The sequence below is a fragment of the Muntiacus reevesi genome, chromosome 2, assembly GCF_963930625.1.
Source record: "Muntiacus reevesi chromosome 2, mMunRee1.1, whole genome shotgun sequence".
Classification (NCBI taxonomy): domain Eukaryota; kingdom Metazoa; phylum Chordata; class Mammalia; order Artiodactyla; family Cervidae; genus Muntiacus; species Muntiacus reevesi.
In genome coordinates, this window is record NC_089250.1 from 256,137,711 (window position 1) to 256,162,250 (window position 24,540).

General features: G+C 41.9%; 1 protein-coding gene across 1 annotated transcript in view; it reads left to right on the forward strand.

The window, feature by feature from the left end:
* Positions 1–24,540, forward strand: part of CHST8 (carbohydrate sulfotransferase 8) — a 142,221-nt gene that overhangs the window by 13,435 nt on the left and 104,246 nt on the right. The gene's annotated exons all lie outside the window — the stretch shown is intronic.

Genomic DNA, 24,540 nt, shown 5'->3' on the forward strand with positions numbered 1-24,540 from the left:
AAGTGCTGCTGTTACAGATTCAGCAAAGGAGTGGCGTGTAGGAAAGATTAATGTACAATTAAAATCCATGTATGGGTAAATTACAGGGTGACAGCTATCTAATGCAAACACTGCAGACATGTAATTAAGAGGAGTTACGGGCTCTCAGGAGAGTGAATTTGCTGAGGAAAGTGCTAGGGAGCTGTCTGTGGAACTGGAAGGGTAGGGAGGCTTGCTGGGATGGGGGGCCGTGCAGGTAGTGAAGATGAGTCCCCCGCCCCCTCCACAGCATCTGGGGGGCAGCCTGGGATGTGATGACCCCAGATCCTTCAGGCAGCACAGCTGCCCCTCCATGGCCCACCGGTTCCTGTTCCAATTCTTCCAGCCCTTTCTGGAGCCATTCTGCTCTCCCCCTCACCTTTGGCTTTGTGACAGCGAGCGCCCATGGATGTCTTTTTTTCCCCCTCGTTTTTAATTTCTCCTGCTTTGTCAGCTTTTTAAGGAATATGTTACATTATGTGGAAATTGGATGCTAACAAGATTTGTATGCATAAATTAGACTCTTAACTTTTTATGTTATTACAAAATTGAAATAGACTCTAATGACAGTCAGAATTAATGTTGTGTTTCAAATAAATGCCGGGATGTGACTGAATTTTCAGTGCACTCTCTTCTTGTGTCTCTAGCTCGCCATGGAAGGCCTTGCCTGAGAGAGAGAAGTCTCTGTCAGAGCAGCCCCCAGCCCCCCAACTCCCGCCCCTTCCAGAGAGGCTGCCTCTAGCACTCAGGCTGGCAGTTCCCCTCCAGGACGCTTCCCTGACCATTCCCAAGTGATGCTCTGCCAGACGCTACTGTGGGGGATGCTGGGAATAGCTGCAGCTGATGCTCCCAGCAGCATCCCTCCTCACCAAAAATTGCCCTCACAAGACTTCCCTGGTGGTCCAGTGGCTAAGACTTCACGCTCTCAATGCAGGGGGCCTAGGTTCACTCCCTGGTCAAGCAACCGGATTCCGCATGCCACAACTAATGATCTAGCGCCTCAACTAAGACCTGGCACAGCCAAATAAATAAATATTTTTTAAAAATCACCCAAGGTTACACCCCATCTGCATCCGATGACTGGCTGTGTCCATCCATTCCCACTCCAGAACGCCCTTTGGGGCCGGTTCAGGCCTGAGTTGTGAGGCATTGAGGTCTGTTTCTCCATCTGCCCTCTTCTGCCCTCCTCATTTCCTCACAGGGGCCTCTACCAAGAGCCCTTCCCAATAAACCTCAGAGTTTCCAGGAAACTAAGCTCTTGGGGATTTTGGTTTTCCTAAACCAACTGTCTGCCTGGCGAGTCTGTTCTGCTGGCATCAGAGTCCCGAAGGATCAGCATCCTTCTTACTGCTGTGTTCCCTTCTTAAGCCCAGGGCTGGGGTGAGGCAGGGACCAGGCCTTGACCTTAGTTCAGGTCTGCCTGAGGAGGGTTTGAGCAGCAGCAGGGTCAAAGGACTCCCCCGGATCTGAGCTGCTTTGGATAGGGGGCAAACTTGGAGAGATTTTCTGCAACAAAACTCCCAGTGTCCCAAAGGAGAGATCAGAGCAGGGGCTGAGGGCCCTGGGATGTGGGCAGTGGTTCCCACAACCAATGGTAAGAGGAAAGAGGGCCTGGTAAAGTGGGGAGAGAGCATGACGTAGCCCAGACATGGAATTTTCCAGCTGGGTGGAAAATTCAGCCCCCCCAGTGCAGCCGGGCCTCCTGGAAAGGAGGTGGTGCAGTTTGAGGTGCCTGGGGACACTTGTCTCTTCGGAAGAGTGGAGGGGAGCTCAGATCCAGCTGCCATCGCGGTGACTGGTTCAGGGTAGACAGATATTTGAATATTTAACAATGGGTAGCTTTTTACATGAAATCTTTCCCTTTCAAAGATCTGGAGACTTAATTCAGAATTTAAAAATCACAGTCTTACATGCCCAAACAATATGCCCACGAGCTGCATTTGGCTTCTGGGCTGGAGGAATTTGGAGCCCAGAGCTTCATTGACAGGGTGATCAATTCTCCCCCTGGAGAGTAAGGGCCACAGCCTTGGAAAGGGACTAACTACCAAGACTGCAGGCCATGCTGAAGAATTGTTGGGCTGCAGGCAGCTGTGACCTGCCCAGATGTGGCTTCTGTCCTGGAACATCTCCCATCCACAATCTGCTGGAAGGGGGTCATCACTGCTGGGGCTGCAATCATCAAGCTGGTGGCTGGACCCCAAGAGCAGCTGGATCCTGGCAAGTCCAGCCTGGTCAATTGGACCACTCAGCGTAGGGTTTGGTGGATGAATGGGTAGCAGAGAGACCTGGGCAGATCCCTCCACCCCATATCTGAGGGACCTCACCTGAACCTTTCTGCCTTCTCCTTCACAAATCTTAGCAATTCCCTGAAGAAATGCCTGAAGAGCAAAAAAGAAGAAAAGTCTCATTGCCCAAACTACCCTCTGTATCTGGGGTTCCCATCCATCGTCACAGAGTGGGAGAATCTTCTATTTAAATCACTTTATGTACATAAACTCATAAGTCATACTCATTTTCTAAAAAATGCAACAATTTTTATGCCCACTGCATATAACCTGTTTAATCACTTTATACATCATGAATGGCTTTCCCTGGTAATGGATCTCTTTTCATCCTGCTTTTGACACCCGCACGGGGTTCCTTCCTATGAATTTATCATAATTTATATAAACCATTCCCAGCTGGACATATTGGGAGGTTTTCATTTTTGTCTTTCAGTTTTAAAGAACATTGATGTGAATGTTCTTGCTAGTATTCCTTTGTGTCATTTCAGGATAAATTTCTAGAAGTGGAATTGTTGGCTCAAAGGGTATGCCCACTTTTAAGACTTTTAATACTTCCTGACAGATCACCTTACAGAAAGACTCAGTGGTGCATGAGTGTGCCTTTTTTCATACCAGCAAATCTTTATTTTTTAAAATCTTTGTCAATTTGACAAGTTAAAGAGGGGCATGCCTATTGTTTTTTTGAAATAACTTGTATTTACATCAAGGTAATATGTATGTGTCATTTTAAAAGCATAAGAATAAAAGGTGTATAATATATCCAGCAGTCTCCTGCTTCATCCCTCCCACCTCTCCCAGCCCTGCTCCCCAGAGGCAACTCCCTAGGACTCTTTGAGCTATTTCCCTGGTGTGTATTACTACTTCTATATTTATTTCCACATCACATGCATATACTGCAGGTGCAAAATGGCCAACCAACCATCTCAGCATTATTTATTGAGCACTCACTCTTTGCTTGCTTTTTTAAAATGCCAGCTTCATCATTTGGTTAATTCTTGTGTTTACTGGGCTGTTTTGGGACTCTTCTGTTTTTGTCTGTTTATTCTAGAACCAGAATCCACTATTTTAATGATTGTAGCTTAGAAATGCATTTGTAATACCTTAGAGGGCAAGTCTCCTCTTGTGCTTGTGTGGTATCACATTTTTATTCATTTTGGGACACTCTTAGAAATATTGAGTCAAATTTCAAATACTATCCAATAGAAATTTGTATTTGGACTGTGTTTCACTTATAGATAAATTTAGGAGAAGGTTGCAGATAAATTGACCTTTTACTTTATTTATTATGTTTTACCATATTGAGTCTTCTGATTCATTTACTCAACAAATTGAATTGAACAATTACTCAACAATTACTCAATTACTCAGCAAATATATATTGAAACCAATTGTATGTCAGGCACTGGGAACCCATCAGGAAACAAAAGAGAGGGAGATCCCAGTCCCCCATGAAGCCATGATGCGAGTTGCTTTGAAGAGTCAGGCAGCGTAAAGTGGATTGGAGCTGGGGGTGGGGGAGGAGGGAATGGGTGGGTCAGAGTAGGCCTCAAAGGTGAGATTTGGGGGAAAGGAGGACATAGGCCAGGCAGGTGATCCAGGACAGTGGTTCCTAACCTGGGGCGATTGTGCTCCCCCTGGGGAATTTGGCAGCATCTTGGGAGGTGCTATTGGTATCTAGTGGGTACAGGCGAGGGATACTGTTTCACATCCTGCAAGGCACAGAGCAGCCCCCATAACAAAGAGTTGTCTGGCCCCAAGTGTTGTTGGTGCTGAGACTGAGTAATCCTGATCCAGGCAAAGATTTTCTAAGAAGAGGGGCACTTAGTGAAAGGTCTTTAGGCAGGAGTGAGGAACAGCAAAGAGGTGGAGAGACGGAGGGGCGGGCAGCTGGAAATGAGGCCACGGGAGGGAGGGTGGATGGGGAAGACGGTCAATGATTTGGGTTGCACAGGGCAGGATAAAGGAATCCGACTTTACTCCATGTGAGGTGGGAGCAATTGTGGAATTTTGAACAGGGGAGTGAGCCATGATCAAGTTATGCATTGAGAGGATCATTCTTTTCTTGCTGCAAGATGAAGGGCAAAGAGAGCTGGCAGGCTGTTGCAGTGAGAGGTGGTGGTCTGGGCCAAGATAGTAGCCTGACATGGAGAGAATGGGTCGGATTCCAGAGATTTTGAAGACAGCTTACAGGATTTCCTTAAGGATTATTAATAGACGGGGTGTGAGGAAAAGTTTTTGTCTGAGCAACTTGAAAGATGGAGTTACCCACAGTTGAGATGGGAAAGGTAGAGGGAAGAACTGGTGTTGGAGGGGATTCGGTTAAGGACATACGGTATTTGAGATGTCCAACACACATCCCACTGCAAATGTTGAATATTTGGTTAGTTATGAGTCTGGAGTTACAGAGAGTGGTGGGAGCTTGCCACATAAATTTGGCAGTCATCAGCATGTGCCTTTTGAAGTCAGAAGACCGACTGAGGTCAGCAAAGGAGTGAGTGCAGATCGAAAAGAAAAGAAGACCAAAGACTGAGACCAGGAATATTCAAATATGAAGAAGTCAGGGAAACAAGGAGGGACAAACCGAAGAGACCAAGAAGTGACTGGTGATGTAGGAAGAATGCAGGAGAGTGCTGTATCCTTGTTGTGGTTCAGTTGCTCAGTTCTGTCCAGCTCTTTGCTATCCCATGGACTGCAGCACGCCAGGCTTCACTGTCCTTCACCACCTCTCAGAGCTTACTCAAACTCATGTCCTTTGAGTCGATGATGCCATCCAACCATCTCATCCTCTGTCACCCCCTTCTCCTCCTGCCTTCAATCTTTCCCAGCCTCAGGGTCTTTCCTAATGAGTCGACTCTTCACATCAAGTGGCCAAAGTATTGGGTCTTCAGCTTCAGCATCAGTCCTTCCAATGAATATTTAGGACTGATTTCCTTTACGATTGACTGGTTTGATCTCCCTGCAGTCCAAGGGACCCTCAGTAGTCTTCTCTAGTTCAAAAGCATCAATTCTTTGGCACTCGGTTTTCTTTATGGTCCAACTCTCACATCCATACATGACCACTGGAAAAACCATAGCTTGGACTAGATGGACCTTTGTTGGCCAAGTAATGTGTCTGCTTTTTAATATGCTGTCTAGATTGGTCATATCTTTTCTTCCAAGGAGCAAACATCTTTTAATTTCATGGCTGCAGTCACCATCTGCTGTGATTTTGAAGCCCAGGGAAATTAAAAGTCTATCACTGTTTCCATTGTCTCCCCATCTATTTGCCATGAAGTGATGGGACCAGATGCCATGATCTTAGTTTTTTGAATGTTGAGTTTTAACACAGCTTTTTCACTGTCCTCTTTCACCTTCATCATGTCCTAGAAGTCAAGTAAAGAAGGTACTTCATGGAGGAGCATGTGATACCTGTGTCAGATGTTGGCGGCAGGTCAGGTAAGATGAGGATCAAGGATTGACTGGTGGATCCACTATGTGCCTTGGCAAGAGTGGCTTTAGTGAAGTGGGGGAAACAACATTCTGATTTAAGTGGGTCTATGAGACAATGGCAAGAGATGAGATTGTGAACATGGCACTCAGGTTTTGCTGTGAAAGAGAGCAAAGAAATGGGAAGGGGAAAGAGAAGAGGTTTTTTGTTGTTTGGTATTTCTTTGGGAGAAATAACAGGATATTATTATGTCGATAGGAATGATCCAATAAGATGCAGGTCGGAGAGGGGAGAGCTGCTGATGTGAAGTTCCTGAGAATGTAAGAGAGCATTGAAGTTGCTGAAAGTGGAGGCGTTGATCCTCAGAGCAGAGACACTTAACCTCTGGCAGAGCGTAGAGAAGGCTGAGAAGACAGAAGAGCAGGTGCCGATACGGCGATTGAAATCTGGAGGTTCTCTGTCTCCTTCCCTGTCTTGCTCTCTCTCCATCCCCCCCACACAACTTTATTGATCTATAATTACATACCATACTATTCACCCATTTAAAGTGTACAATTTAATCATTTTCAGGATGTCCACATCGTTGTACAACCATCAGTAACATTTTCATCACCCCCAAAAGAAACTCTGTATATATGAGGAGTCACTCCTTATTTATACCTCCCCAGTCCTATGCAATCACTAATCTACTTTCTCTCTCTATCAGTACAGTTCAGTTCAGCCGCTCAGTCGTGTCTGACTCTTTGTGACCCCATGAACCACAGCACGCCAGGCCTCCTGTCTATCACCAACTCCCAGGGTACACCCAAACCCATCTCCATCAAGCCGGTGATGCCATCCAACCATCTCATCCTCTGTCGTCCCCTTTGCCTCCTGCCTTCAATCTTTCCCAGCATCAGGGTCTTTTCAAATGAGTCAGCTCTTCGCATCAGGTGGCCTAAGTATTGGAGTTTCAGCTTCAACGTCAGTCCTTCCAATGAACACCCAGGACTGATCTCCTTTAGGATGGACTGGTTGGATCTCCTTGTGGTCCAAGGGACTCTCAAGAGCCTTCTCCAACACCACTGTTCAAAAGCATCAATTCTGTGCTCAGCTTTCTTTATAGTCCAACTCTCACATCCATACATGACCACTGGAAAAACCATAGCCTTGACTAGACGGACCTTTGTTGACAAAGTAATGTCTCTGCTTTTTAATATGCTGTCTAGGTTCGTCATAACTTTCCTTCCAAGGTGTAAGCGTCTTTTACATCTGCAGTGATTTTGGAGCCCAGAAAAATAAAGTCTGACACTGTTTCCACTGTCTCCCCATCTATTTGCAATGAAGTGATGGGACCAGATGCCATGATCTTAGTTTTCTGAGTGTTGAGCTTTAAGCCAACTTTTTCACTCTCCTCTTTCACTTTCATCAAGAGGCTTTTTAGTTCCTCTTCACTTTCTGCCATAAGGGTGGTGTCATCTGCATATCTGAGGTTATTGATATTTCTCCCGGCAATCTTAATTCCAGCTTGTGCTTCTTCCAGCTCAGCGTTCCTCAGCGTTCCTCAGCTGCAGCCCATGGGGTCACAGAGAGTCACTCTGCATATAAGTTAAATAAGCAGGTGACAATATACAGCCTTGATGTACTCTTTTTCATATTTGGAACCAATCTGTTGTTCCATGTCCAGTTCTAACTGTTGCTTCCTGGCCTGCATATAGGTTTCTCTATCTCTATAAGTTTGCCTATTCTGGACATAGAAATTGAGTCGTATAATATGTGGTTTTTTCTTTTTTTCATTTAACATAATGACTTAAAGGTTCATTCATATTGTGGCACTTCATTCTTTTTATGGCTGAATAATGTTCCATTGTGATGTATGTACTGCATATATTATTTTATCCTTTTATTAGTTGATGGAATTGGGGTTGTTTTACCTTTTGGCTACGATTAATGAAGTTGCTGTGTACACATTATGGGACAAATTTGTGTGTGTGTGTGTGATTGTGTGTGTTTTCATCTCTTTGGAGCATATGCAGAGGAGTGGAAATCCTGGGTCCTTAGGTAACTGTATGCTTAACCTTTTGAGAAACTGCCAGACTGCTTTCCAAAATGGCTGTACCATTTCATGTTCCCACCAGCTATGTATGGGTATTCTCATTTTTCCACTTTCTTGCATATTTGTTATTGTCTGTCCTTTAGATTTTAGTCATCTTAGTGAGTGTGAAGTAGTATTTGATTTGCATTTAGTAGTTTTTGTCTGCATTTCTGTTATGATTAATGATTTTGAGCATCTTTTTATATGATCATTGGTCATTTGTACATCCTTGGAAAATGTCTGGACTTCCCAGGTGGTGCTAGTAATAAAGAACCTGCCTGCCAATGCAGGTAGACATAAGAGACACAGTTTCAATCCCTGGATCGGAAGATCCCCTGGAGGAGGGCATGGCAACCCACTCCAGTATTCTTGCCTGGAGAATCCCATGGACAGAATCCCGGCAGGCTGCACTCCATAGGATCGCACAGAGTTGGACTGAAGCAACTCAGCATGTGCTCAGAAAATGTTTATTCAGATCCTTTGTCTATAAATTAATTTTCTAACTATCAAATTGTAAGATTTCTTTGTGTTAATATATTCTGGATACAAGTTCCTTATCAGATATATAATTTGCAAATATTTTATCCCATTCTGTTGGATTATCTTATCAGTTTCTTGATAGTGTCATTTTTAGCACAAAAGTGTTTAACTTTTATGAAGTCCAGTTTTTTAAATTTTTTCTTTTTTTGCTGTGCTTTGGTATTGTATTTAAAAATGCCTTGCCTAACTCAAGGTCATGAAGATTTGCTCCTTTTTAGTTTTTATTTGTATATATTTTTAATTTAATTTTCCTTTGTAATTAAATTGTCAAGTCTTCTCAAGACAATATTAAATAATAGCTGGCTTCCCTGGTTCTACTCCTGACTTTAATGTTTCATTGTTAATCATGATGCTGTCTATGGGATTAGAATGTCATAACTTAAAGAAACAAAGTATCCTATCTTTCTGGTGTTTATATGTGACTCAACAGACATGAGTTTGAGCAAACTCTGGGAGATAGTGAAGGACAGGGGAGCCTGGCACGCTGCAGCCCATGGGGTCACAGAGAGTCAGACACAGCTTAGTGACTGAAACAACATATGTAATCTTTTTCTGTAATCTTTCCTCCCCTGCAAATGTATTTAATCTATGTAGATAAACATGATTTTTATCCTTTGACCTAGTGATGCAATAAGTTATATTAATAGCTGGGGGAGGAGCTAAGATGGCAGAGGAATAGGGCGGGGAGACCACTCTCTCCCCCACAAATTCATCGAAAGAACATTTGAACGCTGAGCAAACTGCACAAAACAACTTCTGATCACTAGCAGAGGACATCAGGCACCCAGAAAAGAGGCCCATTGTCTTCGAAAGGAGGTAGGACAAAATATAAAAGATAAAAAGAGAGACAAAAGAGCTAGGGACGGAGGGCCGTCCCAGGAAGGGAGCCGTAATAGAGGAAGTTTCCAAACACCAGGAAACCCTCTCACTGGCAGGTCTGGGGGAAGTTTTCAAATCTCAGAGGGCAACCTAACTGGGAGGAAAAATAAATAAATTATATTAATAGATATTCTAATATTGAGCCACTCTATAATGCATTTCTGGATTAATCTTAATTTATTGGGGGTACATAATTATTTTATTATACTGCTTGTTCAGTAGCCAGAAGTTTTATAATTTCCTTTGTGTTTCTTTGACTCATGAATTATTTAGACTCTTAAACATTTCAAGGGCATATTTTTCTTTCCTGCTTTGCAATTTTGCTGCATTATAGCCAGAGATAGTGGTTTGCATGTTATTGATTCTTTAATTTTAGTTGAGAATTGCTTTGTTTCTTAGTATATGGTCATTTCTTGTTCTATTATGTTTGAAATAATATACACCCTCTGTTAGGTGCAGAATTCCTTTATCTATCTATCTATCTATCTATCTATCTACACACAATTCTTTAGCTCAGTTTTGTTGATTGTATTGTTTGTATTTCCTGTATCTTTAAGTTTTTGGATGCTTAATTTATCAATTTCAGGATGAGATGTATTAAAATCTCCTATTATGGTTATCAATTTGTTGATTTTTCTTTGTAATCTTAGCAATTTATACTCTATATTTAAAAGAAAACTATATTATTATTATTAGGTGCATATGGGTTCAAGATTGTTATATCTTCCTAGTGAATTATTCCTGTTTTCTCTATATAAGAACTTTTAAAATCCCCATTGAAGCTTTTTTACCTTAGATTTTATTTTACCTTATATTAATATTGTTCAGTTCAGTTCAGTCGCTCAGTCGTGTCTGACTCTTTGCGACCCCATGAACCACAGCACGCCAGGCCTCCTGTCTATCACCAACTCCTGGAGTCCACCCAAACCCATTTCCATTGAGTCGGTGATGCCATCCAACCATCTCATCCTCTGTTGTCCCCTTCTGCTCCTGCCTTCAATCTTTCCCAGCATCAGGGTCTTTTCAAATGAGTCAGCTCTTCGCATCAGGTGACCTAAGTGTTGGAATTTCAGCTTCAACATCAGTCCTTCCAATGAACACCCAGGACTGATCTCCTTTAGGATGAACTGGTTGATATCCTTGCAGTCCAAGGGACTCTCAAGAGTCTTCTCCAACACCATAGTTCAAAAGCATCAATTCTTCCGTTTCTTTATAGTCTAATTCTCACATCCATACATGACCACTAGAAAAACCATAGCTTTGACTAGATGGACCTTTGTTGACAATGTAATGTCTCTGCTTTTTAATATGCTGTCTAGGTTCGTCATAACTTTCCTTCCAAGGAGTAAGTATCTTTTAATTTCATGGCTAAATGACAATTTTTGTTATCTTTTAGATGGTGTAGGTTTGTAATTTCTCTTTATTTTTAACATTTCTGAATCGTGTTTTGGAAGAGTTTCTCATAGCAAGATTAATCTGTGTGTGTGTGTGTGTGTGTGTGTGTGTGTGTGTGTGGTTACTGGTGTATTTGCATTCTTTTTTCTGTTTTATTTTGTGTTTTCTACATTCCTTGCTTTTTCATTGTTTCTTTTTAAAAAATCTTCTCTGCTGTCTAAAAGATAAATCATATTTTCTTTTTTGCTTCCTTTACTGATTTTAAAGTTATATATTCTATTTTTTATTCTTTCAATGATGACCTTCAATTTTTCAGTATGAATACTTGGCTTAACAGAGTATGAATTAAATAAAAATTTCTTCTTTTTTCCAAAGCAGTACAATGATTGTAGAACACTTTAATTTTGATTATTTTCTCATCCCATACCTTTTGTCTAGTTAGCACTATATTGTTAATAAACTCCCCAATTTTAAAATCATTGCTACTGTTGTTATTATTTACAGTTAGTGATTATCTGAATTTACAAATGTTTACCAACTTTTTGCTCACCTTTGCTTATTCCATCTATTCCTTCTCTCTGGGTCCGTTTCTCTCTCTCTCTCTCTTTTTTTAAAGATTTTTTTGATGTGGACCATTTTAAAATTCTTTATTGAATGTATTACAGTACTGCTTCTGGTCTATGTTTTTGTGATTTTCTTGGCCATGCAGCATGTGAATCTTAGTTCCCTGACCAGGGATCACACTGCAATGGAAGGCAAAGTCTTAAACACTGGACAGCCGGGAAAGTCCCAGCTTCCGTTTCTAACCTCATAACTCTTTAGTAGTCCTTTCAGGAAAGACCTGTGTGGAAGACCAAAGACGCTCTGGGGCTTTGTTCATTTAAATATGATCTTGCCCTTAGGGTTTAATCAGGGTATACAATTCTGGGATGATAGTTATAGTCCTTTAGCTCTTTGAAGACTTTCAGTTCAGTTCAGTTCAATTCAGTCGCTCAGTCATGTCTGACTCTTTGTGACCTCATGGACTGCAGCACACCACGTCTCCTTGTTCATCACCAACCCCCAGAGTTTACCCAAACTCATGTCCACTGAGTTGGTGATGCCATCCAGCCATCTCATCCTCTGTCATCCCTGTCTCCTGCTGCCTTCAGTCTTTCCCAGTATCAGGGTCTTTTCAAATGAGTCAGCTCTTCGCATCAGGTGGCCAAAGTATTGGAGTTTCAGCTTCAACATCAGTCCTTCCAATGAACACCCAGGACTGACGTCCTTTAGAATGGACTGGTTAGATCTCCTTGCAGTTCAGGGGACTCTCAAGAGTCTTGTCCAACACCACAGTTCAAAAGCATCAACTCTTCTGTGCTCAGCTTTCTTTATAGTCCAACTCTCACATCCATACATGATCACTGGAAAAACCATAGCTTTGACTGGAAGGAAAAATCATAGCCTTGACTAGACAAACCTTTGTTGGCCAAGTAATGTCTCTGCTTTTTAATATGTCTAGGTTGGTCCTGGGCTTCCCTTGTGGCTCAGACAGTAAAGCGTCTGCCTGCAGTGCGAAAGACCTGGGTTTGATCCCTGGGTCAGGAAGATCCCCTGGAGAAGGAAATGGCAACCCACTCCGGTACTCTTGCCTGGAATATTCCATGGATGGAGGAGCTTGGTGGGCTATAGTACATGGGGTCGCAAAGAGTCGGACACGACTGAGCGACTTCACTTCACTTCACTTCACTTCACTTCAGGTTGGTCATAACTTTTCTTCCAAGGAGTAAGCATCTTTTAATTTCATGGCTGCAGTCACCATCTGCAGTGATTTTAGAGCCTCCCAAAATAAAATCTGCCACTGTTTCCACTGTTTCCCCATCTATTTGCCATGAAGTGATGGGACCGGATGCCATGATCTTAGTTTTCTGAATGTTGAACTTTAAGCCAACTTTTTCACTCTCTTTCACTTTCATCAAGAGGTTCTTTAGTTCTTCACTTTCTTCCATAAGGGTGGTGTCATCTGCATATCTGAGATTATTGATATTTCTCCCAGCAATCTTTTTTTTTTAATTTATTTTTTTTTATTAGTTGGAGGCTAATTACTTCACAACATTTCAGTGGGTTTTGTCATACACTGACATGAATCAGCCATAGAGTTACACGTATTCCCCATCCCGATCCCCCCTCCCACCTCCCTCTCCACCCGACTCCTCTGGGTCCTACCAGTGCACCAGGCCCGAGCACTTGTCTCATGCATCCCACCTGGGCTGGTGATCTGTTTCACCATAGATAATATACATGCTGTTCTTTCGAAACATTCCACTCTCACCTTCTCCCACAGAGTTCAAAAGTCTGTTCTGTACTTCTGTGTCTCTTTTTCTTTTTTGCATATAGGGTTATCATTACCATCTTTCTAAATTCCATATATATGTGTTAGTATGCTGTGATGTTCTTTATCTTTCTGGCTTACTTCACTCTGTATAATGGGCTCCAGTTTCATCCATCTCATTAGAACTGATTCAAATGAATTCTTTTTAACGGCTGAGTAATATTCCATGGTGTATATGTACCACAGCTTCCTTATCCATTCGTCTGCTGATGGGCATCTAGGTTGCTTCCATGTCCTGGTTATATAAACAGTGTCTCCCAGCAAACTTGATTCCAGCTTGTGCTTCTTCCAGCCCAGCATTTCTCATGATGTACTCTGCATATAAATTAAATAAGCAGGGTGACAATATACAGCCTTGAGGTACTCCTTTTCCTATTTGGAACCAGTCTGTTGTTCCATGTCCAGTTCTAACTGTTGCCTCCTGACCTGCATACAGATTTCTCAAGAGGCAGGTCAGGTGGTCTGGTATTGCCATCTCTTTCAGAATTTTCCACAGTTTGTTGTGATTCACACAGTCAAAGGCTTTGGCGTAGACAATAAAGCCGAAATAGATGTTTTTCTGGAACTCTCTTGCTTTTTCGATGATCCAGCAGATGTTGGCAATTTGATCTTTAGTCCCTCTGACCTTTCTAAAACCAGAGTGAACATCTGGAAGTTCACGGCTCACATACTGTTGAAGCCTGGCTTGGAGAATTTCGTGTGAGATGAGTACAACTGTGCGGTAGTTTAAACATTTTTTGGCATTGTCTTTCTTTGGGATTGGAATGAAAACTGACCTTTTCCAGTCCTGTAACCACTGCTGAGTTTTCCAAATTTGCTGGCATTCTAAGTGCAGCACTTTCACAGCATCATCTTTTAGTATTTGAAATAGCTCAACTGGAATTCTATCACCTCCACTAGCTTTGTTCGTAGTGATGCTTCCTAAGGCCCACTTGCTTCACATTCCAGGATGTCTGGCTCTAGGTGAGTTATCACATCATTGTAGTTATCTGGGTTGTAAAGATCTTTGAAGACTTAATCTATTGCTTTTTGGTCTCCACTATTCCTCATAGAAGCTGGGAGTTATTCTGTCAGTCCTTTGTGGATAGTGTCTTTATCTCCAGTTGTTTTTGTGATTTTTCTCTTTGTTTTGATTTTCCTGAGCTTCATTCAGATATATCTAGGTAGATAATTTTATTTCTCCTGCTGGGAAGTTGAAACACTTATTCAGTCTGATGACTTTCTTAAGTTCTGAAACATTTTCAGACATCACCTCTTCCAATAGTTCTTTTCCTTTATTCTTGATGTCAGCCTTTGAAATGCTACCTCATATACAGGAACAGTATAGCTTGTTGGTTAAGAACATGGACTCTGCAGAGAGCTACATGGATCTGACACTACTTCACGGCATAATAGTGGAGGAGAATTGCATAAACTCTTTATCGGTTTTCTCACTGCCAAACTCTTAGGTTCTTGCCATAATAAATGAGTTTTTACATATAAAGTACTTAAAACAGCTCCTGGAAGATGGTCGTTTCTATGTAAGTCTTAGTTATTAGAGTTCCCTGGAACGCTTCAGAGACCCTACACTGACACTAATGTGTTTGTCTCAAGATCATTCCTGTAAGTTTTCTAGAAGGATCTGACTTTGTTTCAGTCCCTGGGGAGGCATTTTTGCCAGAGTCGCCATGATTGTTAGTATTATCCGGGACTGTCTCATCTGTTCGCTTGCTTGTAACCTCAGTCTTGTCCTTCCTATGCATGCATTTTGGGTGATAATGTCAGATTTATATCTTGGACCACTACATCTTCTGGTTTACTAATTAATCTGTTATTAAACTCTTGTACTGTGTTTTTAATTTCAATCATTTTTTTTTAATTTCTAGAAGTTCTCTGGAGACCTTTTAAGTCTGCATGCTTGTTTTTGTAGTTTTTGTTCTTTCATTATTTTTAGTCTTTCTTTTACTCACTTAATAATTTAAAACATATTATCTTTTTGGGTTTCTTTTTATTGTATTCATGGTGTGCTAGTCCTTCTGTTTGTTTATCTGCTGATTTTCCTTCATGGTGAGTCATTTCCTTGAGCAGATTATAATTTCTGTATGCTATTCTAGGGAAGCAAAAAATTATCCAAGCTAATTTAAGATGGGTGATTTTTTTTCTTTTTTTTTAATGGTAGCTTTGTGGCTCCTGGGTTGTAAAAGCATTGCTTTAGGACATTTCAAAATTGTTTCTGCTGAGAGCTCCATGAATGCATCAGTTGGGACTCGTTTTCCCCATCACTTCTGCATGCTGGGACTGCAGCACCACACATATGGTGTAAATTTGGACTTCATGGCCATAGTACAGGGTTGGGATTGCCTTTCTCTCTGGAAACTGCTTCTCTCTAAGATCTTTTGTATTTCCCCAGACAGAGGCTGAGTGTTCCAGCCCCCATTTCACTGAGGCGAGATCTCCTCTAGAGCAGGAGCTCAGTTCAGCGCCTCTTATTGAGGGATGAGAGCCAGGCTGGATCTCCTGCCCCTGTGGACACTAGCACCGTAGCTCTGGCCTCTGGGGTTTGCCATCTGCCATTCCGGGCCTCTGGGCACCAGCTGATGGCTTTTCGCTCCAGTTTTCACATCTTTTCATTTTTTTGCCTCCAAAGATTTCCCTTTTCTCCTTTAAGCCCGATTAGGTATTTAATTATTTGATATTATATTTTATCCAGCACTTTCATGCATTTGGAACTGGGGGTGGTGATGGTGGGGGCTGTGTGTCTGCCATGATCTTTTATTTAGGAATTTTACATCTAGAGTGACAAGCAAGATTAGTCTACGATTTTATTTTTGTTTCATCTTTGGCAGGTTTTGGTGCCAGGGTTATGTGTTATTCATAAAATTAATTAGGAAGTTTCTCTCCTTTCTTTATCCTCCGGAACATTTTAAATAGCATAGAAAATTTCTGTTCCTTGAAGGTTTGAAATTTTCCAGTGAAATCTGTCTGAGGACAACGCCTCTGGGGGTGGGAATGATTGTTTTCAACACTTATTTTCTATTCAGCTTTTCTACTTCTTAAATCAGAGTGTGTAACTTCTGCTTCCCTAGACTATCATACATTTAATCAAGATTTTAAAATTTATTAGCATGGAATTCCACTTGGTATTCTTATATTTTAATAGGCTTTTTTTTGCATCTCTGGTTATATCTCTTTCTCATTAATGTTTTTCTCTCTCTTTTTTTTTTTTTGATTAGACTTACCAGAGATTTATATATTTTATTGACCTTTTCTAAGAAACAGTTATTGAATTTTTTCATCCTACTATTGAACTCTGAAAGATCTGTAGTTTCTTCTTTCATCTTTAATCCTCTTTTAAGGTTTACTATCTTGTTCATTTTCTAATTTTAAGTTGAATGTCCAGGTCACTTATTACCTTTTTTCTTTAAGAATAAAACATTTAAAGTGATAAAAGATTTCCTCTGAGTACTGTTCTGGCTACATTCCATAAGTTTTGATGTGCGTAAATTGTCATTATCATAATTTTTCATAGTCTGAAGTTGTTATTTTTATTTTCTCTTTGATATAAGAGAGGTATTCAGGAGAGTGTTTTAAAACTCTTTATTTTTTGTTATTAATTTCTAGTTAGATAATACTATATCTCATACATTTTTAAAAACTACTGTGTTTATGTGAAATTTCAACTGATGCTGACTGTAACGTACACCACTATTTTATAAGAGAATAAGAAAGAAAAAAAAACACTGCTATTTAAATTCTATATCCCCTCTATAGTCAGATGTATAATAGTTTCAGAGATGATATTGAAACATAAATCTTAGAATGCTTAAAGTATGTAGTTTATCATTAATTTTTAAATTTAAGTACGGGGACTTCCCTGGTGGTCCAGTGGTTAAGAATTCGCCTCCCAATGCAGGGGACACACGTTCGATCCCTGGTCGGGGAAGATCCCACATGCCGTGGAGCATCAAAGTCCGTGTGTCACACGACTGAGCTAGTGCTCTAGAGCCCGTGAGTCACAACTACTGAGGCCACACGCGCAATGAGAAGCCTCCACAGTGAGCAGCCCACTCGCCCCAATGAGGAGCAGCCCCCACTCGCTACAACTAGAGAAAGCCCACATGCAGCAACAAAGACCCAGCTCAGCCAAAAATAAACACATTAATAAACTTCTTAATTATTAAAAAATAAATATAAGTACATTGTGGTCAGAGAATGTGATCTGTAGTATATTAGTTCCTCAAAATACATTGCAATCTGGTATTCAGTATGCAGTCAGTTTTTATAAATGTTTACGTGTTCTTGAACATAATGTATCTTCTCTATTTGCTGGCTATAGGAATACACACATATGTTTATATGTGCATATTTCATATATGCACATATACACATACACATATAAAGTCCATTTTGCAACTGTGCTTTTGAAATTTTCTACACACGTGCTAATTTTTTCTGTTGGGTTAATCTTTCCCTTTCTGAGTGAGACCAGTTAAAAATCTCCCACTCTGATGGTGGATATGGTCATTTTCCCTGTGATTGCCACTTTCTGTTTTATGTATTTTGAGGTTCTGCTGTTAGATGCCTGCAAGTTCCTAATTGTTATACCTTCTTTTTCAGATTGTTCTTTTTATACTTGTGTTGTGCCTCTCTTTACCCCTATTAATTCTTTTTTTCTGCCTTGAATTCACTTAATAAATAAAATGTCATGTCATCTTTCCTTTGATTAGTACTTCCTGGCGTTCCACTTTCCAGCTACTTACTTCCAGCCTTTCTGTGTTGCTTTTAAAAGGATTGTACCATCAAAATTCATGGTTTTCTTTGGCTGGCAGTAGGCCCTTTGTGTATATAAGCATTGTTTCTGAAGGCAGAGTGTGTGAGGGAGTGTATGGGCTGGGAATTCTGCATATACAAGTCTGTGTCCTGGCTCTGCTCTCTACCGGCAGCGGGCACTTGTACACATTCTTTAGCCTCCTGCAGCTTCAGTTACCCCATCTGCAAAATGTGATTATAATGTCCCTAGCTCATGCGCTTGTTTGTAGGATTAAATAAGCCAGTATATGTAAAATGCTTATACCACAGTTTGGCATATAGTGAGCATCGCCAAATATTAGATGGGCTTAATCTCTTAAGGGCTTTCCAGGTGGCACTGGTCAAAGAACCTGCCTGCCAGTGCAGGAGAAGCAAGAGACGTGGGTTCAATCCCTGGTTTGGGAAGATCCCCTGGAGTAGGAAATGGCAAAACCTGCTCCAGTATTCTTTCCTGAAAAATTCCTTGGACAGAGGAGCCTGGTGGGTTACAGTAGTCCGTGGGGCCGCAAAGAGTTAAACATGACAGAACAAATTAACATGTAATCTTAATATTTATTGTTATTACTAATATTTTGGATTTATTTCTATCACCTTATTTGTGGCTTCTTTTATGTTCCTTTTTACTTCTTGTCCAGTCAATGCAATTTTCTTTTTCCTTTCTTTTTTTCTCTATTGATTTGAAAACTATAGATTTTTTTCTATCATTTAATTGAGTACCCTCAAAACGTTAACATACATATTTAACTATAAATTTTTTTAGCAAGTCTAAAGTTATTATCTCTGTCATCCTGCAAAACAATCAAGCATCTTTGCACATAGGGACTGCATACCAAACACTTTCTCCTTCCATCTTCCTTGTTATAGTTGAGAATTTTTTGCTACCTTAATACAGAAATAGTATTTTTAATATGTAGAGTTGATAGTTAAATTTGCTAACGTATTTTACCATGTTCCTGTTTTTTAAATCCTATTCATTCTGAGTTCATTTTTCTTAAAGAAATGTATCCTTTAAGAATTCTTAAAAAAAAAAAAAAAAGAATTCTTTATTTTAGCTGGCACACCTGCAGCTTTGGGTATCTGAAAATGTCTTTATTTTGCCCTTATTCTTGAATAATTGAATAGAATGACCTTTATTTCTCTATGACACTTACAAAAAATTATATTCCTCTACTGTCTTCTAAGCATCTCTTGATGCTAAGATGTCTGTGCCAAGTCACTTCAGTGGTTTTTAACTCTTTGCAGCCCTATGGACCATAGCCCGTCAGGCTCCTGTGTCCATAGGATTTTCCAGGCAAGAATACAAAATGGGTTGCCATGCCCTCCCCCAGGGGATCTTCCCAACCCGGGGATCAGACTCGAATCTCTTACATCTCCTGCATCAGCAGGTTCTTTATCACTAGCACCATCTGGGAAGCCCCTAAGGTGTCTGCTGTGGTCTAAATGTTGGCAGATGATCTGTTTTTTCTTTCTGGTAAAGTTTAAGGTTTTCCTTTCTGGTTTTCTAGAACTTTACCAAGATGGGTGAATTTTTAAAATTTTTACCCAGATTTTTTAGCATTGCATGTACATTTTCAGGACAAAAAAAAGTTGCATTTCTTCTGATCTGAAACATTCTCAGTCGTATTCCCTCAATTTATTGCTTTGTCTACTAGCACCCCATTCTCTTCTTCTGGAGCTCTATTAGATGAATGAGTTGATTCTTTTCAGCAGTTGCATAGGATTCCAGAGTTTTAGTGGACCAAAGTTTAATTAAACATTCTTCTACTAGTGGAAAAATATATTTTTTGAACTTTTTTCTATTAAAAGCAATCTGTAGCCAACATTTTTTCCTCTCTCTTTTTTGTTAGATTCTATTTTTATTGCATCATGGTAAAATAATGATTTCTATTGAGATTTTTTTCTGTAGTCTAATATAAGCCCATATTTCTAAATATTCTGAGAGGGATAGAGAAAATTGCATTCTGTTCGCTGAGCACAAAGGTGTGAGAGGGAGTGCCAGATTTTATTAGTCAAGCCTTTAATATTCTCACTTAATTTTGTTTGCATAATTTATCATTTAAAAAGTGTTAAAAACCTTTACGACTGGGGAAATGTCAAGTCTCCTTTTCCCTGATCATTTGCTTTATAGACCCTGAAGCTATGTTGTGAGATGTATTAGTACCCATCTGTGGAGGTCACTCCACGGGGCTGACCCTTGGCGTCCCCCTGAAGCTTTCCTGGACCTCCTTTGTGGTCCTTGGACTCTTCCAGGCACCCTGACCTCCCAGAGGTTGCCCGCTGCACTGGGCTGGCTGGAATTCCTGTTCGTGTCTGTTTTCCTGCCCTGTGCCCTGACCAAATTTCCTTCATGGACACAGGCTCAAACTCCCACCCTGCCCGTTTCTAAATTTATTTGATCCTTTCAGTGGAAGTTTGGAAGGAAAGAAGTTAGACAAATGGTGTTTGTTGTCATTCTTAACACAGAAGTCCTTTTCCTTCCAACAACTGCTTTTCCAGGCATGAATGTTCTTTCATTACTCAGCTTGACCTCCTTCCTTAGCCCCAGACTCCCCAGGTGAATGATGTCCGTCTATACACGCGTTCATGGCAGGAAGTTTTCTAGCACCGCCAGCCCCCATGTGAGGGCACAGAAGCTGTGTGGAGCTGGCAGACTGGTCTTGATTCCAATCAATGAAGGAAGAGGGACCCAACCTGAGGTTGAGCCCCATGTGTGTGTGAGGTTTTAGCCCCATGTGTGTCCATGGCAGGACCATCATGGCTGGAGCTTCAGGAGAGAGGCAGTCCTAGGCACAGGGCTCTCCCATTTCCCAGACCAGAGCCACACGCCTTGGTCCCTTGCTTTGGGACTGTCTTGGCATCGGGACTGTCTTGGAATCACTGGGAACTCTTCAAGGGCAGTATATACAAGCTGGCACATAGCAGGTGCAGTGCTCAGTGAGGGTTTGTGGGACAAAGGGAAGAGGTGAAGGTAGGGGTGATAATGAAGGCAGGGGGCAATGAAGAGGAGATTCAGAGGTGGGAGGAGGTAGGCGCGCATGAGCCAAGTTCCAGGCTCTGCCTGTTCCCGACGCCCGCCTTTGCCGCGCTGTTCCCAGTGGGTGCCAGCTCTGAATGCCTGTTTAAGTCACTCCACGAAGCTCAGCTTCTCAATCTGTTTTTTATTTGCAAGGGCCAGATTCATCTTCCTTTTTTAAAAGTCAAGCTTCTGAGAAAGTCATTTAAATTCACAGCGATTCTCCTTTCAAATAGCTCCTTTGAATGGTGTTTTTGGAGTCATGGATCTTAGGGACTCTGCCAGGAGGGGCTGAGGGTCATGCAAAGACTCCTCGACGGGACACAAGTCGTAGAGGAGGACCAGGGCTTTCAGGGGTGGGGAGTTGCCTTCAAATAGGTGGGGTGCGTCTGTGTGCCAGGGCCCTGCAGTGCATCAGCTGAAAGGCTGCTTTCTGACGTGACCTGTGGACACTGGCTCCTCTTTCTTGGGAAGAAGGAGAGCTGGTTGTGCTAAGTTCAGTGGCCACTCCAGATGTTTCTGTGCATTGAGATTAGAATCTGCAACACCCAATCTTCAAATTTTCTAGATGGTTAAAAAGCATGTATGTACTGTCTGGGGAAAATGTCCAAAACGTATTGTTAAGTTAAAAAGCAGACTGTGAACAGTATGTACTTATGTACATTTACGACTAAAAAATATATGCATGCAAAAAAGCCCAAACTGTATATTCTGTATTTACATAATTAAAAATACATAGCTAGAAAAAAGTCTGGAAGGAATTGTGCCCAATTATCCCAGGATTGGGGAGCTTTCAAAACGATCTTTAATTGTATTGTTTGAAGTTTTTTTTCCTATGAGAATATATTCCTGTGTATGTGTGTCATTTTAAGAGATGTATGGATTTAGAAGTGGGATTCTATATGGTTTACCTTGAGCTTCTGGGATTTTCATTTCTTTGAGTGATGGTATTAAATGACTTGTGTGTGTGTGCGTGCGTGTGTGGTGTGGTGTGGTGTGTGCGTGCATGCTCAGTTGCATCCGATTCTTTGCAGCTCTTTGCCAGGCTCCTCTGTACTTGGAATTTTCCAGGCAAGAATATTGGAGCAGGTTGCCATCTCCTACTCCAGGGCATCTTTCCTACCCATGTCTCTTGCATTTCCTCCATTGGCCAGGGAATTTTTCTACCACTGCCATCTAGGAAGCCCTGTTGAATGGCTTACCCAAGTTATTGGACATCTCAAAAGCTTACTTGATTGATGACTTATAAGTGAATTATATGTGTAGTTCAGGTCAGAGGTCTGCAAACCTTTTCTTAAAAGGCCAGGTAGCAAATATCTTAGGCTCTGTGAGCCAAAAGGTCTCTGCTGAAACTACTCAACTCTGCAGTCAGAACATGAAGTAGCCATAGATGATATGAAAATGAATGAGTATTGCTATGTCCCAATAAAACTTTATTTAAAGAAACAGAATGCTGGTGGGTTTTGACCTGCGGGCCATAGTTGGCTGACTCCTAGGGGTTTAATTGAGCTTCCCTGTAGCTCAGCAGTAAAGAATCCACCTGCAATGCAGGAGCCGCAGGAAATGCAGGTTTGGTCCCTGGGTCAGGAAGATCCCCTGGAGGAGGCATGGCAACCCACTCCAGTATTCTTGCCTGGAGAATCCCATGGACAGAGGAGCTGGGTGGGTACAGCCCATAGGGTCCTGAAGAGTCGGACATGACTGAAGTGGCTTAGCACGTAGCACATAGCAGGGTTTAATCGATCCTTAAGACACAGGTGGGTGTGAAAGTAGTGAAAAAAGGCAAATGGAAATATTTTAGAAATCCAGTCAAAACTATCTTACTGAAAAGCAATTGAGGATCTGCAAAGCCAAAGGGAAAAGAAAAATCATTGTTTTTCTTAAGCACTGTCCTGCAGCTTCTTTCAGCTTGACCAGGGGAGGCTTGGCTGCCAGGCCCCAGGAAGGAGCGTGAGGACTTCTCCTCTGGGGAAGCAAGCTTTCTGAGAGGTGCTCCCCAACCCTGTGCCGCTCTGGGAGTGGCCTGAGCTTGCACACAGTTGCACCCTGTAAGCATTGTTTGCCTGAACATGGCTCTAAGTGGCCTGCCCAGCCCTGGGGAGGTGGTGGACAGGGTCAGATTGAGGCCGGTGAGTGACATCGTCAGGTTTGGGAAGAGACAAGTGGCTTCCCTGAAGCTGGTTGCTGAAAACCAGGCCTCTCCTGGGACCACCCTCAGCCCTCTGACTGGGGCATCGGAACCCCTCTGTCTTACCCTGTTTTCTCCTGGGTCACAGGGCTGAGGTTGAGCACCATGGGCTGCAGGACAGGAAAGATACATTAGTGCTCAGTTATGTGGGCCATGTGAATGAGACACACGGCTTGAGATGGAGCACTTGTGTCTGGAACTGAGCACTTCATGCCCCATGTGACCAGGGGGGAAAAGGAACCACTAGGAAGTATGTGTTTCCTTTCACACTGAATGAGCACTCATGCATGTGTATGTGTATGTGCGTGTGTGTGTGTGTGTATGCACATACACATACAGATGCCTGCAGATAAACAAGTCTGGGAAGCAATCTCTAACAGGCGGGCACCCCAGCATCCCCTCCTCCTGGCCTCATAAGGAGAGTTCTGTCTGCCTGGTGTTTCCCAGGCCTTCCTGTAGTTAAGGTAATCAAGGTCATGAGAGGAAGAAAGACAGAGGACATCGGTCCTGGAAGAAAGAGAAAGTGAAAGTCACTCAGTCATGTCCAACTCTCTGTGACCCCATGAACTGTATAGTCCATGGGATTCTCCAGGCCAGAATACAGGAGGGGGTAGCCTTTCCCTTCTCCAAGGGATCTTCCCAACCCTGGGATCGAACCTGCATTGCAGGCAGATTCTTTACCAGCTGAACCACAAGGGAAGCCCCGAAGAAAGAGGGAACAGGGTTACCCAGGAAAGTGCAGCATTATCACAGCAGAGAAAAGAAGGGAGTGGAAGGTGAGGGTGTCTGGGCAGGCCATGGAACTCAGAGCCTGATGCAAGGAGAGAAGTGGTTTAGGGTATTTCAGCCTTCGGAGGAGAGGGGTGGAGACAGCTGCTGTGCATACATGGAAGATATGGAGGCAGGATGGGGACAGGGCTCCAGTAGGCAGCTGGGCATTATCAGTGGGACCCTTTTATCATCTTAGTGAGCTTTGGGGGTAGATTTAATTCGAGGCTGATTGTTAAGTGGGTATTTTAAAAATTCCATCTCTTTTAGTTTAAATAATTTATTAGTTTATAATTTCCCCCAGAAGAATTCACTATTTCTCCTATCCCCCACCCCCTGCCTCCGGCAACCACCAAGTCCGTTACTTGTATCTATGAACTTGTTTTTGTTACTTTGGCATTTGGTGTCAGATTCAAAAAATCATGGCCAAGCCTATGTTGAGGAGCTTACAAGCTATGTTTTCTTCTAGTTTTATGATTTTACCTCTTATAGTCTTTAATCCATTTTGAGTTAATTTTTGTGTTTGGTGTAAGATAGTGGTTCAGTTTCATTTTTTTACGTGTGATGTCTGGTTTTCTCTACAGCATTTATTGATAAGACTGTTTTTCCCCCACATTATATATTCTTGGCTCTTTTGTCATAAATTAATTGACCAGGTATGCATGGGTTTATTTCCAGTATCTCTATTCTGTTCAATTGATCCATGTGTCTGTTTCTATGCCAACACCATACTGTTTTAAATGCCATAGCTTTGTAATATAACTTGAAATCAGAGATCATGATGCCTCCAGCTT